Consider the following 17,680-nt stretch of genomic DNA (forward strand, 5'->3'; position numbering starts at 1 on the left):
TCTTCTTTCAAAGCAGGGGAAGGATTACAAGAAGGCTGCAATCACTTTATTGTAACAGGTTGCAAACATTTACACTTTTCACACATCACACATGTCAACTTTCTATTAGTGCCTTTCATGTAAACGTATATCAGGCTATACACATGTCATCCTGCTGTTGGTACACATAGATCAGGCCATCAGGCCATCCACATGTCAACCTACTATTGGTACTTTTATGTATACACACACCAGGATTGTTTGCAAAACAGTAAACACAGTTTTTGTCGAGTCATCCTGATTTGCAGAAAGTACAGGAAGTCCTGTCATTCTGTCTTCCATCTTCTTCCTGTCTGAAAGTTGCCCACGTTCCTCTGCATGCTGTGCGTTCTCCTCCCTTCAGGGGTATACTGTAATCTGGTCAATGTCGATTGCTTCATCAATAAGTGCCAGGCTGCTGACAGACCTGCTGTCAACCCCGACAGTTAACAGAGCAATGTCTAATTGATTAATTGATCTTATTTTTAACCTGTGGGCTACTAGCTTTGGGAGGTAAGTGAATCATTTCAAAAAGACATATGAGAGATTATTAAAAGGCTTTTAGATCAGAAATCTATTGTTATTACTATGTATTTAAAGTTGCTACCCAAAAAAACCCCTTTTAAATCTGAAATATTTAAGAGGGTCACGGTCCTTTGGAACTTGCAGCTGTTCAAATAATGATTGTTTGACCTTTAGCACTGATTTTTAATCTTCACAGCAACATGACACATTTTAATAAGACATAATGATCTGCGGATTAGGGTGTTTGATGAAATTAAAAGAACTGATAAGGCGTTTTTGAATACCACAAATAGCAGGTCTTTTTGTTAATTATAAACACAAAGGACATCTTATGGAAACAGCTTTTAATATGCTAACACTCTAGAGACTAAAATTTGACAAAGATGATTTAATGTAGATTATGATTAACAGTGGCTCCCTGAATAAGCTAAAATGGCATATACTTTTCCATCAGCAATAGTGGATGTGGCACATATGCAGCATCAGCATCAGCTACAAGAGAAAGAGTTACAATGATTATACCTAAAAAAAAAAAAAGGTATGGGTGTTTTAAGGAGTGCCTCTAGGATTTAATGCATCTATTTCCTTGCCTTGCATGGTTGGGGAATGGAGCAGGTTGGTGCTTCCCAGGTTGACTGGAAGGCTTTCTGGATTTGGAAAGTTGATTAAAAGCATTGGGAAACAAAAGCAGTGAATGTGTCTCCAAGACAATTTTTGTGGAACACCATGAAAAGCTACCTTTTTACTCATCTCATTAAATAATCATTTAGATAGAAAGGCTAGTGGGAGTATTTCTAAAGCATGATGGTCAAGTAGATTGATTCATGAAACACTAGCTCTAACTGCAAACCATGGAATAACATATCATGGAGTATCTGGCAAAGCAGTATTTGTCCCTCAGCAAATCAAGCAAGAAAAAAAACCTCCGAAGATGAATTCTACAAAATAGAAATAATAATTGATACTTGTTTTCATAAAGCATTTTCAGCTACATAGATAAACTCACCGATTAGGAACTAACTTCTTACCGGTGAGCACTGGTTCATATTAATAATTTTATTCAGTGGAAGTTAGCTACATTCTGTATAGTTGTTTATAAAACATATTGAAAAGAATCACAAAATTTTTAAATCAATAATATGTTAATGCCAGATTCCATTTAAATTTCTATTTAAATATAATTAAATAGAAAGTTAAATGACATTAAATTAATCCAGATCTGTCTCAACAGCATCATGGTCCTGTGAATAAAAAAGTAAGTGTGATACTGGAATAATCTGGAGTACAACTGGCAAGACAAGTGAGATAATAGTTTAGTACTATTCAGCATTGGCAAAGCTACAGCTTGAATAAGACTAGGGCACCCAAGCTCAGGGAAGATGGGTGCACAGTGGCAAGAGTACGAGGGAAAGCAGCAAGTGTGATGTGAGCAGTGGCAGAGAATATGGCTGATGGGCAGTGACTGAAAGAAAGAAGTTCGTTTAGTTCAAAGTGAAGCTAAAAAACTGCCTTTCATACAAGTACAGCAAGATGGACTTCAGAGTCATAAAAGGGGTTGTGGCATTACCTAGATATTTGGAAAATACTTTCAGAAGTGGAAGGCTAGGAATGCACTCAGGGAGTGGCCAAGGGAGAGGCTGTCAGTGTTCGTCTTCTGAGATCTTTCAGAGCATGCTGGTGCTGTTATAATGTGTATTACCTGTAACTCAAAGCCAGACGATCCTCTCCTGTAATAATGATAGTCTAGAATCAGGAATTTCTGTCTTTCTATAGCTTCTTAAAATCTTCCCTGACAAATGCAGGGAAATGTGGCCCCACACATTTGTAAAACCATGCACACAAGACTTTAATTTCCCACTCATTTGCTCAAGGCTGAGTCCAAGGGGTCTATAATCTGTGTGCTAAGGCAAGAGACTCCTTTTTGTGGCTCCTCATATCTCTGTTTTCTAAGATTCATTTTGAGTTCTGGTGAAGTAAGAGACAGAAATACAGGAACTTACATGGACTTTGCTGCTGCATCGACGAAAACACAGGTAAGTTACATTCCAGTTAAGAGAAACGAAAGACCAGGAGGAAAAAGAAAAAAGAAAAAAGAAAAAGAAAGAAAGGTGGAGAGCAATATAGTAAGCAATTAAGGAAAAATAAAAAAGTCAGAAATCTTGCCTGTTTGATCTACAGCTCCAGAGATGCAGGGTTTACAGAGAGAATACATGAGCATCACATTCCAGTTTGCAATAGCTATTTTCCTTTACAGATGCAGAATTCTGAAACACTCTACTGAAAACATACAGGAAGAAAACTTGACTTTATGAGACACTGTTGATGGGCTTTTTTCATCACATTCTATGAATGAGAAGCTGCAGGAGAGGCAGTAGGCTGGCAGCCCCACTGGAAAAAGACATAGTGAGACATGCTGTAGTTTGCATCATTTTGAAGAAAGAGTCCAGTATTTGGATACTCAAAAACTGCCTACTTATGCTGCATTGAAAAGAAGAAAAAAAAAAGAAAATACATCTTGCATTTATAGTTTAACTGCATGTAAACATAACTTAAAATCTTCAGGTATCCTACTAGTATACAGACAATCCTGCCTACCTACACCTATCCCTCTGAACTATTTTGTAAGTGCATCCAGAGCTACCACCTGTCTGTCAGGGTATGGCCAGAGCTCAAAGTGCTGTGTAAGCTGGTGTAAATCATCTCAGGAAGCAGAGTAACTGCAAAATCAGCACTACTTGGGGGAAAAAAAAGTCAGAAAAGGATGCTCATGCTTTTTGTGCAGTCGTTTCTACCTTGTCATCCCTGATACTGCCTGAATATCTCAGCCTGATCACACCAGCCAATTTCTAACATTTCAGAGCAACTTAACTCTAGTCCTGCTCTGAAGCCTCTGACTTATTGTTTCAAGTTGTGGGTTTAAAACCTTCACCCTGTATGTCACTTAGTGTGTCCTGCTTTTCAGACCTCTCTGATTCTTGTGACTCATCTAATATTTTCCAGCTGCTGATTCCAGAGGAAGAGATGTGTTTCATACAAAGAAAGAGTATCCTGTTTGTGCAGCACTGTTTTCAAATTAATGTTGCATGTGTCCAAAATTAAACCCATGAATCTGTCCAGACAGATAATTGTATTATTGGGAAATTTACTCTATATAGGTTAGAACAGATCATGAAGGTTTCAATAAGTCACAGCACCCGGGACTTCTGTTTTCTAGACACATCCTCAAGATGAAAGTGCTGAGCAGGTTTCTTGAGCATTTTTTTCACATGTTCTTATGTAGTTTTTGCAGTCTCAAGTCTTTAGTTCATATCAACAGATTCCCATTAACAAACACAAGAAGGCAGAAAGATCTTTGTGGTATGATTTCTCCATTCAACCCTGCATCTTCCCAAAGAAGATGCTTTCCTTAGCTGGAAATTTTACTGTGTATTGAGCTCCTAATAAAACTCTCTGTGGCCATCCACTCAAGATTTATCACTGACCATCCAGCTTTCTACAACAAAACCACTGGATAGCAAGTCCCAGAGGCTGCCGAGTTTTTGGCTTGGCTGCCACAAGTTTACAGCTATACCTAGATTTACTTTCCCACCAGTTATGCAACCAGTCGCATCGCTGACTGTAGTGACAGCTGCTAGAGTTAAGTATGTTAGCAGACTGTCAGAGCAGCCCTGCTCTGGAGGCTTCATTTCCCTGCAAGTCGTTTTTGGCTTGGTCACTTTTTCCTCACTGCTCAGAGGTGAGTTTCGGCCCATGAGTCATCAGTGTTGCTGTAGAGCCCTGTCTGGTGAAGTCCCTCAGGAGCCTCAGGAGCCGTAATGTTTCCGGCACAGACTCTGCTCAACCAATCAAAACCACCTGTATCCTCTAACAAATTCACAGGCTATTTGCTTTCTTTTCAAGTCCAACAAATTCTCAGTGTTTCCTTGGTAGCCCACCCAAGCTGGCAGCGCTGCTCACAGGAAGGTTGTATGAGGACAGGGACTGCATGTGGCAAAAACACCCTCCAGAAAAAGAAATGGGTGGGGGTGGAGGGTACAAAAAAGGATGCCTGCACATTGTGTTTGTAAATAAACAGCAGTAAGTTATCAGCAAGTTAACTGTAGCAGCAGGGAACACTTCAGTCAGATTCTGGAAAGCTAACTGTGGCAGGAAACGGTTAGGTAAAATGCAGAACTGCTACTATTTAAAAGTGCACTTTGATCAACAAAGGGAGAAAAGACGTATTTCATGCTTTTCACTCTAAAATACAGCAATTTGAGGTAGCTCTTTTCAGCTGGGGGCCTTAAGTTGCTATTTGCTCTAACTGTTAAATCTCACAGCATTGCCAGATCACATGTGAGAGTAAAGGAAAAATACAGGGCACTTTTCCCCAGGTGTTATCTGCTGCTTGTTCTGTTACTGAAGGATATGAACATCTGAAGTCAGAAGAGAGGAGCTGGACACTGGAAGGGGGATGTATACCTGGGCACATCCCCTCCCATCTTGCCAGAGCCCATTTCTAAATCTCTCTACTCCATTTTCCTCTGCCCGAAGGGTCACATTCAGCCACAGAAGCCCATATCTAGTTGCTATGTGAGTCTAATAACACTTCCACACCCCTCAGATGTATTTGATAATTCATGATAATACAGCACACGTGTCCTGAAGCTGGGGAGAAGCTGCTAAAGGGAAATTAGAGGAGTGAGGTTACTCCAGACCCAGAAATCAAGTTGGCTAAACACCTGAAAAGTAGGGAATGGTTCCCTGTGATAGAAAAGAGGCATCTTAATTAAATCCTTTTCTATGATTCATGGTATCTATCCTAATTTCCAATAAATCCAGTAGAAGGAGAATCCAAGAACACTGAGTGCTTAAATCACGTGCCGAAACAACTGGGATGTTGAAAACTGTCAGCCATCCACCTGCTCTCACACACCGGTAAATCCTGAGCTATTCCACTGGAGTCACTAGGCTGAATAAACAAGACGAAAAGCAGGTTCATGTGGATGACCCAAAACCTTTGACGCACTCATGAAGCAGACATTTCAGCTGGGTGACTGAGATGGCATAGTTCAGCTCTTGTAGTCCAGACAGTGTCACTGACTCTTACAGACAGGTGGGGTTTGAGAAAATTTCCCTCTGGTGGGCTCTGCCCATGCACACTGTCCCTACCCTTCTATGCCTCTGGGGTGCTGAAAGGCAAACCTTAAGTTTTCTGTCCTTTCAGGGGTGCTTGGCTGCTACTGACCAGAAACTAAAGCTTTTCATGCATTTTAAGGGAGGCCACCACTGTAATTGTTAATGGGTTTCCTTTATGATCAAGGTGATTGTACTGTGATGTTCCCTGGTCAGAGACTGCACTGTTCTTGTGTGGAGGAATGACATGAGCCGCAATTCAACTTCTGCTGGGATGCTTTGGCTACTGTAAGTCCAAACCACACTTAATCAACTATTGGGGAATTTTTGAATAGGGAGTAATTTTGTACTAATTACGGTTCATGGAAAGGAATCAGAATAGACGTTCCCTAAAAACTTAGTTTTTCCAGATGCTTTAATGGACTTTGCTCTGCTCTAATGTGCTTTAAAGGCACAGATGACCTGGGACAGGCATCAAGAACAGGTCTATACCATAAGGAAGGCACAAGGTGGACACAACACTTCTCTTGCAGTAATTACTGCCTAGTCCTTGCTGCAAAGTTAATCCCTTTGCTTTTACACTCCCACCTATTGCATTTGTAAACTCTGATCTCAGAAATGTGAACAGCAACTGACGTTACATATCAGTTGATAAAACAGACAACATCTTGTTTGTAGATAGTGCAGTAAAGTTATATCCAGTGGTGGGTAAGGTTTATTCCTACTCCTGAAAACCATGCAACTTTTTTTATTTCAGATTCATACATGTGAACTCATTTCAGAAAGCTGGACTTTCTTGTACCTTTGGAATGACACATGAAGCATTGAATCTGTTTCCACACAGACCATCAGCAAACCAACCCCATAAACACAGTCTCTCACTCAAGGTGACAGAGTGCTTTTAAGGAACCAGATTTTTACTGGTTGATAGAATATTTACCTGTGTCCTTTATTTTTTTGCTTTGGAGGACAACATACTGTTTTCTAGTTAACCTTAGAGTCTTGAACCCCCGAGGACACTAAGTAATGTGTTTTATTGGGAACTTCATGCAAAACCAAGAAAAGTATTTCCCCAGAGTTCTCACAGCTATAACAGACTACTGGAGATAGGTAGATATGATCATTTCAAAACATCTAATTTTAATACTCTAATCCAGATAAGAGTTTCCAATAATTTTTGACTCTACAATGAACAATGCTACCTATACTCAGGGTGGTAGGTATATCTGAGACAAAATATATATTTAAATTAAATCATTTGGCTAAATTTTATGTTGGTAATTTTTAGTACTGATATTCTTAAAGTAGACCACCAGGAGTAGGCTTGTGAACATCACACTCTCCTGCACTTCAGGAAACAATGCAGACAGCAGACCAGAGTTTTGCTAGATTATAAACAACCAGATTTGGCCTGGCTCTCTTGTGGATTATGCAAGTTCAGTGCGGAAGAGAAAAGCAGATCAGGGGCCTCATGTTGCCTATTTCTGAGTCAGGAGTTTGCTTCTACTATACAGGCAGGTGGCAAATGAGCAGGACAGGAATGACTGCTGTCCCTTCAGGTGCGGGCAGATAAGTGAATGGTATTAGATATCTCCCCATTTCCTATGCACCACAAAGCAATTCCTACACTATGGAACAGATCTTTGTTAATTTAGGATCTTAGAAGACATAAACCAGCATGCTGTACCCTCAGTATGTCAGCGTGTCAAAGGAACGCTGGTCAGAGTAGACATCTTTTATTTATGCCTGACAGATTAGTGGTTTTTGGACTGGGTCTCGGTAGCAATTAGACTCTTACAGTATTTTGGAGGTGTTTATTTGTGGCTAGTTGGGATTGGACCACCCAGCTTTGATCTTGCAGGTCTCAATTAATATTTCCCCAATATACACCATTTCCAAGCCAAATATATGTCACTAACTGTTTTTCTGATTTCATTCCTGCTTCCAGAATGATATGTGAACGCTACTGAAAAGAAAGCAAATAAAAAGGAAGCAATAAGTCAGGAAAACTACTTTATCAGTGCACTCATAACTCACTCGTCTTCAACTCGTTGCTAAAAGTATCTATTTTTTTCCTCCCCAGGAGACAAAAATACACATATCACTGTCTTGAATCACGGTATTTGAGGGAGTATTCACCTCACATTGCCAATCTGAACAGCCATGTATGTCCAGTGTTGTGCTATTTTCTTGATTTATTGCTTATTCCCTGGCACTCATAAGAAAAAGTAGAGAAGAAATCTAATAGTGAACGATCTATGCATTCCAGCTTGACACTGACCCACACAGAGCTCCCTGAGCATTCACAAAACTTATTGACTCTAATAAAAGCAAGCACTTGTAAAACTAGGGCTAAAACCCCTGAGGGAGAAAGGTAATGGCTGCACCAGAAGAGGATACTCCCCAGGACCAGGAGATCTGTGCTGCTGGATGCAGAAGAGTCAGGAGAATGCACAGGAGCTACTGATGCTCCAGGGAACGCTGCAGAAGCAGGAGGCCCCTGTAAGAACAGCTGTAGTCGCTGTAAGAGGCAGCTATCTTTAAAGTCTGTCAAAGCCGTAGCTGTACCTTCTGATATACCAGCCGAAAAAGTTGCTTTCGAACAAGTGGCTTTAACTTATCCATACCTCCTTTTTACAGATACAAGAGGAAATAATACTGATTATTAGGTTTTGTAATGTGAGAGGGTGCAGAGGTCACTGAGATCAAGTTAAAACTGTGCAATAAAAATAGCTCAAAGAATAACAAAAAAATATGGGAGACTGCTCAAGTTCACCAATTTCTTGTGCCAACTATAGCAAGTCACTCTGTGTCAGATCTAAAAGAAAAAAAATAAAGAAACTAACTACAGGTTCCACGTTGGAGGGTACTTTTTGCACTCCAAATGTGTAACCTACCCTCAATTCATTGCCCATTTTTGCTACAACTCCTCTGTAAAGCACTACTTTCGTCTTTCCCAGTGGCGTTGCGGGGACAACTCAGTGACTGTGTAACACTAAATGCATGGTGATGTGATTCATGGAACTATGAAAGATGCATGCAACAGCGTCATTACTCCTTTCTACACACTATTACTACAGCAAAGCAAAAGACTACTAGTGACACTTAAGGACCCTACAGGTATGAAATACCTGCTATAGCTAACACTGCCTGCCTCAAACCACAAGTTTTTCCTCAGTTATATTCCTTTATTCTAGTAGCAACATTTTCTAGGCTCAACAACAGTTCTTCCTTCTCCCTGCACGTTCACCCCTCATTTAGTTTGAGGAACATCTATATGTTTGATGTATCCATTTGGGGGTTTGAGGGTTTTTTTTGAGTCTACTTTTAATGTACACTATTCTCTGACATCCTGAAGAGTTCAAGTTACTAATGGCTTTCCAAGACATCATTCCAAAAATACTTCCATAGCTTTTAATAACAACAGTTAATATGGGTGGACAAAACTCAAATTACAATGACTAACTAAATCTTTCTATGCCTTTGTAATCCTCCTTGGATGAGTTACTTGCTAAGATCATAAGAGGCTACTCACTGCTATCTTGAGGAATGGGATTTAGTCATTCTTTTATCCTGTGTTTAGTAATCAATTCCTTAAAATGATTTGGAGAGTCTGATCTTCCTCTAGAGTTAGCAATGCCTTGTGACAGAAATTTTCAAATCCTTCTCTTCACTGCAGAGTGTTGTGCACATACCTGTACTTTAAGCTGTGCAAGCTAAGAGAAGTTGGCCTTAGACAATTAAATTGACTGATCACAAAAGTTTAAAGATAAAACACTGAAAGTTTGAAAGTTTAAAAAAAACGCTAGTGATATTGTACGAATCATCTTTTAGCAGTCAGAAAGGATTTGATGAGAACAAAATTGCATCCAACCAACTCCATTTCCCCTACGATGAGGTAAAAAGCTTGTGGACAAACAGCAGAAGCCATAAATCATGTCGTTCATTATGTTTTTGACATTGGCTGATGAGATCTTTTTATAAGGAAACTAGGCAAACCAGGTCTGGATGAAATACATTTGGGTAGGAGTAAAACTGGAGAACCTTATCAGAAAACTGCTCAGCCATTTACTAAAGAAACACACTTATGAATTTGTCTTTGTCCAAATCAATATTTTTAGCAATTAGGATATTGAATTAGGAAGTAATCCTATTGAAATTTAGGCACTGAGCTAAAAGTACGGTCAGTGGCACTGGTGAGCACCATGGAAACTTAAAGTTATCAATGTAAATTGATCTTTTTTCTTCTTAAGGAGATGTTGTTCAACAGGAAGGTACCACATATAGGCAATGTCACTCAGTGTTTAGGCAGATAGCCTAATTTATTTGTAGTACTTTTGTAGAAGATGATCATATTGCACCTGAAGCTAGCAGGAGTTAATCTGCTGCTGTTGCTAGAAAAGCAAACACTGTACAAGAATATATAAACAGAGGCATTAACCTACAGGGCTCATACAGAACTCATTCCACTCCTGTCAGCATTTGCAAAACCTCAGCTGAACCACTGTGACTGGTTTTGGGCAAGGCATTTCCTGCAGGATGGGGAGAAGCTGGAGGGTGTCCAGAAGAGAGCAGTGAGAGTAGCCAGTGGTCTAGAAAATGCACTGAGCGAGGAAAGACTGCAAAAAGTTGGACTGCTTAATTTAACACGAGGGGAGCATGACAACGCTCCTCAAGTATAAAAAAGGCAACTGCAAAAGGGACAGGTGAAATTTTTTTTTCCTAATCCATTAGAGTCTAAATCCTAGTGTAGGGGGGTTAGGTTTAATGTTAGAAAGCGGCTTCTAACAGTTTGGCCACTGCTGTAGGGTATCTTGGAAAATCTCAGATTCACTAAAGAAAAACTGCATAAATTTATCCTAGCCTTAACTTAATTAGGAAATTTAGGTATTTTTAATAATATCTGAAAGAAGAAGATTTTACAGATTTTGTTTTCTTTATAGCAATCTCTCACTACCTAAACCAGGAGTGCAACAGTGTGTTAATAAACCAAATACTTCAAAGTTTTATACTACCAATAGTTTTGTTCTATTCTTTCTCTTTCTGTACACTATTTAAAGCATTTAATGTATGTTTGAATGCGCTGGTTTCCATGGGTATAAGCAGACCACTATATAAAACTGAAACTTGACTGCTTGCTTGTCACACACTGATAAGGCTGTACTAAAAGTCTTAGTTTCATGGCTGCATGTAATCTAATAACAGCAGAAGCAACAGTCTCAGCCTGTAGCCCCTGGCCCTCTGATCCTACAATTTAATTGAAGATACGATGCACCAACCCTAGCAAATGTGTGGAAGAAGACAAACGGAGAGTGAAACACAAGCGACATGATCAAACCTGTTACATCCAGTTTCTATTATTTCCACCACCTAGAGTATTCGTGTTCTTTCAACAATGATTTTAATTTTTTTCACTTCAGATCACTACCTTAAGAAAATGATTAATTAAAAATAAGGAGTTTGGTTTCTTTTAAGACACCTACTCACATAAGAAGCCAGTTTTACCCCCTCAAATAATTCTACTGATGAGCTGCCAAGAAGCACAGGCAGTTACCCCATCTCCATCCTTTATCCAGAAAAAAATGTTGCTTCCTGCACGCACAAGAGAGATGAGCGTGGATCAAACTGCAGCTCATGGTGTTAGACTGAGCATGGCCGGATTACCTGCTCCAGGTCCCCTCTGATCCACCCTGCTAGCCACCCCTACTCTCAGCATCTTACAGAGGTGCCCAGAGAAATTTATTTCCAATTATTTCTCCCTTGAGCATTAGCTCATAGCAAGGACATGGCTATGGTTTGTGTGTTTATGACTGCAGTGGATGGATTCCTGGATAGAGCTTTCTACTGTGAGGCTGCTGAGGGGTCCCACAGACAACTTAGGTGTCCCTACCAACTGCCAAAATCCTATGCCGGATCAAGTTACAAACACTAAAAATCAAGACACATGCAATTTATGCAAAAAACCCTATTGCCTCAGTTGGAGCTAGATTGATTTGATTAATACAAATAACCTTCAGTTTTTTGAGTTCTACCAGGTAGCACAGGTTACCGTACAGACATAAACCACTCAACAAGATGTCTGTAGCTGCATTAGCTTTGAAGAAGAGATGCGGGAGCAGATGTGTATCTGCCAGCCTGCTCCTAATGTACACAACATGACATTTACCAGGGTAAGGTAACAGTTTCTCTGGGCTCAGCTGGTAGCACTCAAGTTGCCTCATGCTTTGTCAAGGCACACAAAACCACTAGGATAATTATCTGTCCAAAAGTGAGTTTTAATTTCATGTTATCATTAGATCACTCCTTAGAAGCACATCTGTGACACCTGTATTCTACCCATTAACTCTGACCCATTGGCTACTTAACACCATATCGTCAGGAGGATTTTAGTAATTCGTGTACATTTAAAAGGCAGTAAATCTCTGTGCATTGTACTGAATATAGAAGTGTAAATCTGTTTCTGGAAATCTCTCTTGCTTAATCCTAAAGACTGATCCCCTAGTATGTTTATGAGGTTACTCAAAACCAAGCAGTGGATAGATATGAGATTGTATATTCAGTCCTGAAAGGAAAAAAAATGTGTTCTTTATAGTAGAGAAATAGAAATAAGTTGTTGGGGTTTTTTTTAACAAACTACCTCTCTGGAAAATTTGACATGAAAAATTACTTGTGTTTTCCCTATTACATGACAACAGTTCATGTCAATTACTTAGCTTTTCCCTGTTTTGTGAATTTTAAAGCTCTTAGAGTATTTTGCATTGTTTTCCTCATTTTCGAGTGAACACAACTGTTACTAAACTTCATTAAAGAAAACTTTGTAAGCACTCTTTTTCAGAGGTGAAGCCAAGAATTTAGGAAGGTTTACAGAGCTGACTTTCATGCAGATAAGAGGGCCACCATCAAATAGTGTCTCTTTTAAATTTTAACTTCACTTTATGAGTTCAGTTACTTTCACTATTGGAGATAAAAGGAAAGACCTACTGTGGCAGAAAAAAATTACTTTCTACCAGCCTACTTTTGTATAGCTATCAAATAGATCTGCACCTAGTTGCTCTAAGAGAGAGCACACTCAACTAATTAGGCCTCAGATCTGATTTAGTACCTATGCATTAACATCAAACTAAACTTCTGCCACAATGTGAATGAATTGCTAAAAAATCAATGTATAATTATGAAGGGAATTATCTACATTCTCATATGGTTCATGTTTATGAATGCTCCAAGAGCCTTAAGGAATTTTGTCCCAGCAGTCTGGAACAAAATGGGGTTATAAGAGAAACATTCCACCCAGTATGTTCTTTGCAACATATAGTAATCACTATATTGAATTTTAGTACAATTCTTTAAGTTAAATCTGAACTGACCAGACCTGAAACAATGTCTGACTGGTTTCCTTCACCAGTGGCTTAGATCCTTTCATAAAATGATGTAGCCAACAGCTGTTTAGAATCTCTCAAATTCATGTTTTCCCAGAAATTATATCCAAATTACAGCAAAGGACAAAATTAGTAATAATTTCACTTCTGCAGTCAACAGATTACATGTCTCATTTTGTTCAATGTTGTTTTATTTATAGAGAATAGTGTAAAGATTGAAAGAATCTTCAGTAGAGAAATTTGAGGGAGAAAGTGAGCAACGTACAAAGGAAGCAGATCCATCCTGAATTTCTAAAAAGCTTTTCGTCAGCTTTGGCATGCTGCTCATTATAGGAATATAATTATCCTGGTGTTTGAAGCTATTGCAGATTAAAAATGCAGCTAGATGGCAAAGGCAAAGGTCAATTATAACTAATGTCGTTCGTTGCAGATTGGTTCTTGCTCCCTAGTTACATTTGTGGGAGTGCTTTCAATCTAAGGCAACTGCCCAATTTGACCTACTTCTGCAAATCATTTTGGGTCTGTTGAAAACTCATGAAGAACTGAAAAGAGAGGGAAATCATTTAGTCCTGCAATTATCTCTCAAAATTGGCCTCTGGCGAGATTCTGAACCAAGGCTGTAGCATATGTCACATGTGACAATTTGTCAGGTTGTGTTGTTCAGAGGGCCTGGCCTGCACACTTCAAAAAGCAATAATTTTCCCAGAAGCGATTATTTTTGGCTTTTAACTGAGTATCTGTGCCACACATTGCCTTCATATTATGTCTTCTCCACAGTACTATTAGCAGTGACAATTTTAAGGGGTTGAGGAGGCCACTCCCTGGTGAGCAGCACACATCTGATGATACTTTCGCAATAAATTGAAGATACAGGTTTATAGTCTGCCAGGGACATAATTTTGATTTAATGTAACAACCCAGGCTTTTTTCCACAAAATTTAGGTAGTTCATTGGCTGCCTTTCCAGTCTGAGTTCAGAGAAAGGTAAAGGCTACTTTAAACTTCTACCATGAGTAAATATAATGTGAATTTATTAGGACAGCCTCAGAACTGCAGCACTGTAATTCTGCTGCCCTGGGATGATGCAGGAGAGAGGTAACTGTGCAAGTACACAGTACTTTTTAAAAGTCATAAAATAACCAATATCAAGAAGTTGTTTATTGTTTTGTTTTGTTTATTTTTTTTTCCACAGAATACTCAAAATTTCAAGTTGGTACTTTCCTAATAATTATCTCTCAGTTTTCAGTCCAAATCACAGGACTCCTAAAGCTAAATTTTCAACTGATTTGGAGACACTCTGCCCAAACCCAAGAATACCACAGTATCCACACAGGATTGTATGGACTGCTTCTCCTCCACCCAGAAATCTTCTAAGTTTATGCTGAAACAGAGCATTAGACAAAATCTAACCTTAAAAGAGAAAATATAAGAGAAATACCAATACATACTCTAGTACTTTTTCTTCATTGTTTTATTTGGTTCTTTTTCTCTATAGCGGACCATTACTCTTTGAATCAGATACTTCCCTAGCAATTCAATTAATTATAATTAACTGGGCTGGAACTTTTCTGTTCAATGTACAAATACTCTAGGCAGGAAGTAGCAAGCTAAGAACAAATCCAATGCTCAGATAAGGTAAAATAAAAGTGTAGAAGAAAGGAGATACTGGTCTTCCATCCAATGTGGCTGAGTGGGAGTGTAGGCAGCGCTCTGTTCTCTTAACTTTGCTGGGACTATTCATGTGCAGAAATGCATATATGCATTCATGTTTTGACAGTCTGAGACTTTTAAAAAGGAGATCAAAGAAACTGGGGGAGGGAGTGGGGAGGAGGTTTGAAGTCCTTATATTCATTCAAGTGAGTTGTTGCATCTGAGCTTATTCTGACTCTCAGTTACTCAGCTGCAGCATCAATTTGTTGTGTGGGCAGGTTGGAGTGGAAAACACACACGCGCATGCTCACACACTCACAGGGCTCTGCAGAGGCCAAATTTACATTATCCAGTGACGTAGTAGAGACACTTTACACAGGCAAAATGTTGCTGAATAGCAAGACAAAAAGCAGCTCTTCTTAACTACCCAAGCTGAGGGGAACCTGCTGTGACTAAAGAGCAGTGGTGTCCTTAGTGGAAGAAGACAAGAGTGGAGCAATTCCCCACTGTCTTTTCTTCCTTTGTTCCCATTCTTCTAGGGGTTGTGACCACCTTTGATGCCTCCCTGTTTTCTCCTCTATGTTTATATCAGATAGGGGATATTTACAGGTGATATACATATTCCTCGTTCTTTGTCATGCCTATTGACCAGTTGTGATTTGTACTTCAACCTTCAACCTCCTATTACTCCCTTGTGCCTCTATCTTCAAAGCCTCTACCATCAACTTCTGTCACCTGGTTGGTCTCTTGAGGACCCCCGTCACAGATGACTTCAAAGCTGCATTATCAGAGACCCCATTTTGAGCCTCAAAATTCATGCAGTATGTATATATTTGAGGGATTTTAAAGACAATTCTAGAGTACCTATTTCCTAAATGTAAAAACAAATGTGTAGCAGGTACAGGGACCTGTCTGTAGTTCTGCCTCTTATTGTCTCCAGTGGGGTTTCTTTTGTGTCAGGAAGAATGCCTCCGTCATATCACTAGCTCTTAGCCAGATGTCCATGAGAAGTAGGACACAACCTTCTTATGCAATAATAAATACTGTAAAACACCAAAAAAACTCTGTCTGACCTTCAAACACTTTCCAAGAAATAGTTTAAGCATTTTCCAAATAAGGCATCAGTTATGTAGGAAGTTGTCCAGCTTGGCAAGCATATGAGAAAGAGATGCCAAAAGTCCAATCTCCTTTGCCAAACTCAAGAGTACAGTACCTACCTGTGAGTTTTCTACTTGGTAAATCAGAGACAAGCATTATCTGCTCGTCTTAACATAACCCGAAATGAAAGCTAAACAAAAGTCAGAGGTTTTGAATGATAGTGTTGGAAAAATTGCTTCAGCTTTTTGTTGCACTTCCAACAAGTTTGCCTAGCCACAGAGTTTATTTTTTCCTACTTTTTTTTTTTCAGAACTTCTTGAGTTATGATGGGAAAATAAAAGTAGATGACTGCAAAAATAGGGGGTTTCAGGACTAACAGCCCCCCTTGCTCTCTTGATACTCCAAAGCAGATATGCATGGCAAAATTTTATTTGTTTTCAGGTCTTCTTACCTACAGTCATGCAATGTGATTTAGAGGTGGCTGCAGTCCAAGTGCTCTGCTAGCAAAGGACCCCAATGCTTCAGGGGATTCTGGTTGATAATATTTTTCCAATGCAAAAATACCACAGACAGTTATGTAAGCATATATACTTCATCTTAAAATAGGAGAGCAAGTTTTTCTGTCAGGAAGAAAGATATTTTTTCCCATCTTCTAAAAACAAACTAATCATCATATGTTTAAGATGACTACAAGTGGTCTAAAGCACATGACATTTATTTGTTTAAAATGCTGATTTGAAAATTAGGCATGTTTCCACATCAAGTTATCGATCAGTCCTTGAAAAGCTCCCTTGAAAATATGAGACAATTACTGTTTGCTTCTTATGGAGCAATTTGATTGTACTACAGACTTGATGCACAACTGGTACATTTCAAATTTGACAAAATATCAAACCAAAGAGAAGGGGGGCTGAGTTCTGCAGTGCTCCAAGTGTCCTTGCAAGAGTCCAGTGAAGCACTGACTCACCTCCTCCATTTAAAATAACAAGTTCCACCACAGACTGTTCAATTGTAGAAAGTAAGGTAGTACAGCTGTGCTACTGCAATGTCTGCCAGATAATGGAAAAAGTGGCTTCAGGTTGCTTTCCCTTTAAACATAACTCAGGTCAAAGAGAAAATGCTTTAAAAGAGAAAAAAACAATGCTGCTACTTGAAGCCTTGTTACCTACCCAAATAACTAGTAAACCAAAAAATGCATCTAGGTCTATCAAGTTTTCAATGTCTCTGTAAACATGATTTTTCATGCTTGGGAGATATGTCTAGGGGCAATGGTGGATTTTGGTCTTCCGGATAGGAGATCAGACTGTCTGGTTGGAGCATGAGTTGCAGATGCCCAGAAAACCTGGGTGAATATCTTGCATGCACAAGCAGATCAAAAGAGCACATCAGAAAGTACTACAGTTGAAGTAAACAGACGCTGCCCAAAACGCTACACGGAGAACCTGACATGCTCGGATACACTTTCTGAACAGCAAAGGCTCACAGGCTTCACCTGAGAAATCAGAGACCTAAAGCAGTCATGTATGTGTAGAAGGAATGTGCTGCTGCCTGGCTTTTAATTATGTAATTTCTATTCACAGATGCATAGCTGAGCATTATGCAGCTCCTGGCAAACAAACTGTAATGATTAGGTTGTAAATGAGCCAAGACACTAAAACTACAAAGTAACCATTTTCTGTAGAGTGCTTATTACTGCAACTTGTTTTATCTGCTTCTGCTCCAACAGCTCAAGCTTAATAAAACCAAATTCCACGAAATTTTAATGAGCACACAATAAGGAAGGAACCATCAGAAATATCACTACTAGAAACAGCCACTGTATTTAATGTGTATAGGACAAACGATATCAGAAGCAACATCTCACTCTGCCATACAGTCCACAGGAAGAAAAGCAGAAAA

General features: G+C 39.3%; 1 long non-coding RNA gene across 1 annotated transcript; it reads left to right on the forward strand.

Moving 5' to 3' along the window:
• Positions 1 to 334: 334 nt before the first annotated feature.
• LOC113958733 lies at positions 335 to 6,659 on the forward strand. Its single transcript, XR_003531595.1, has 3 exons — positions 335 to 531; positions 5,846 to 5,946; positions 6,416 to 6,659. It is a non-coding gene; the product is annotated as an uncharacterized LOC113958733 (long non-coding RNA).
• The last annotated feature ends 11,021 nt before the right edge of the window (positions 6,660 to 17,680 follow it).

This window comes from Corapipo altera, unplaced genomic scaffold, assembly GCF_003945725.1.
Source record: "Corapipo altera isolate COAL_440 unplaced genomic scaffold, ASM394572v1 60935, whole genome shotgun sequence".
In the NCBI taxonomy this organism is placed as follows: Eukaryota; Metazoa; Chordata; class Aves; order Passeriformes; family Pipridae; genus Corapipo; species Corapipo altera.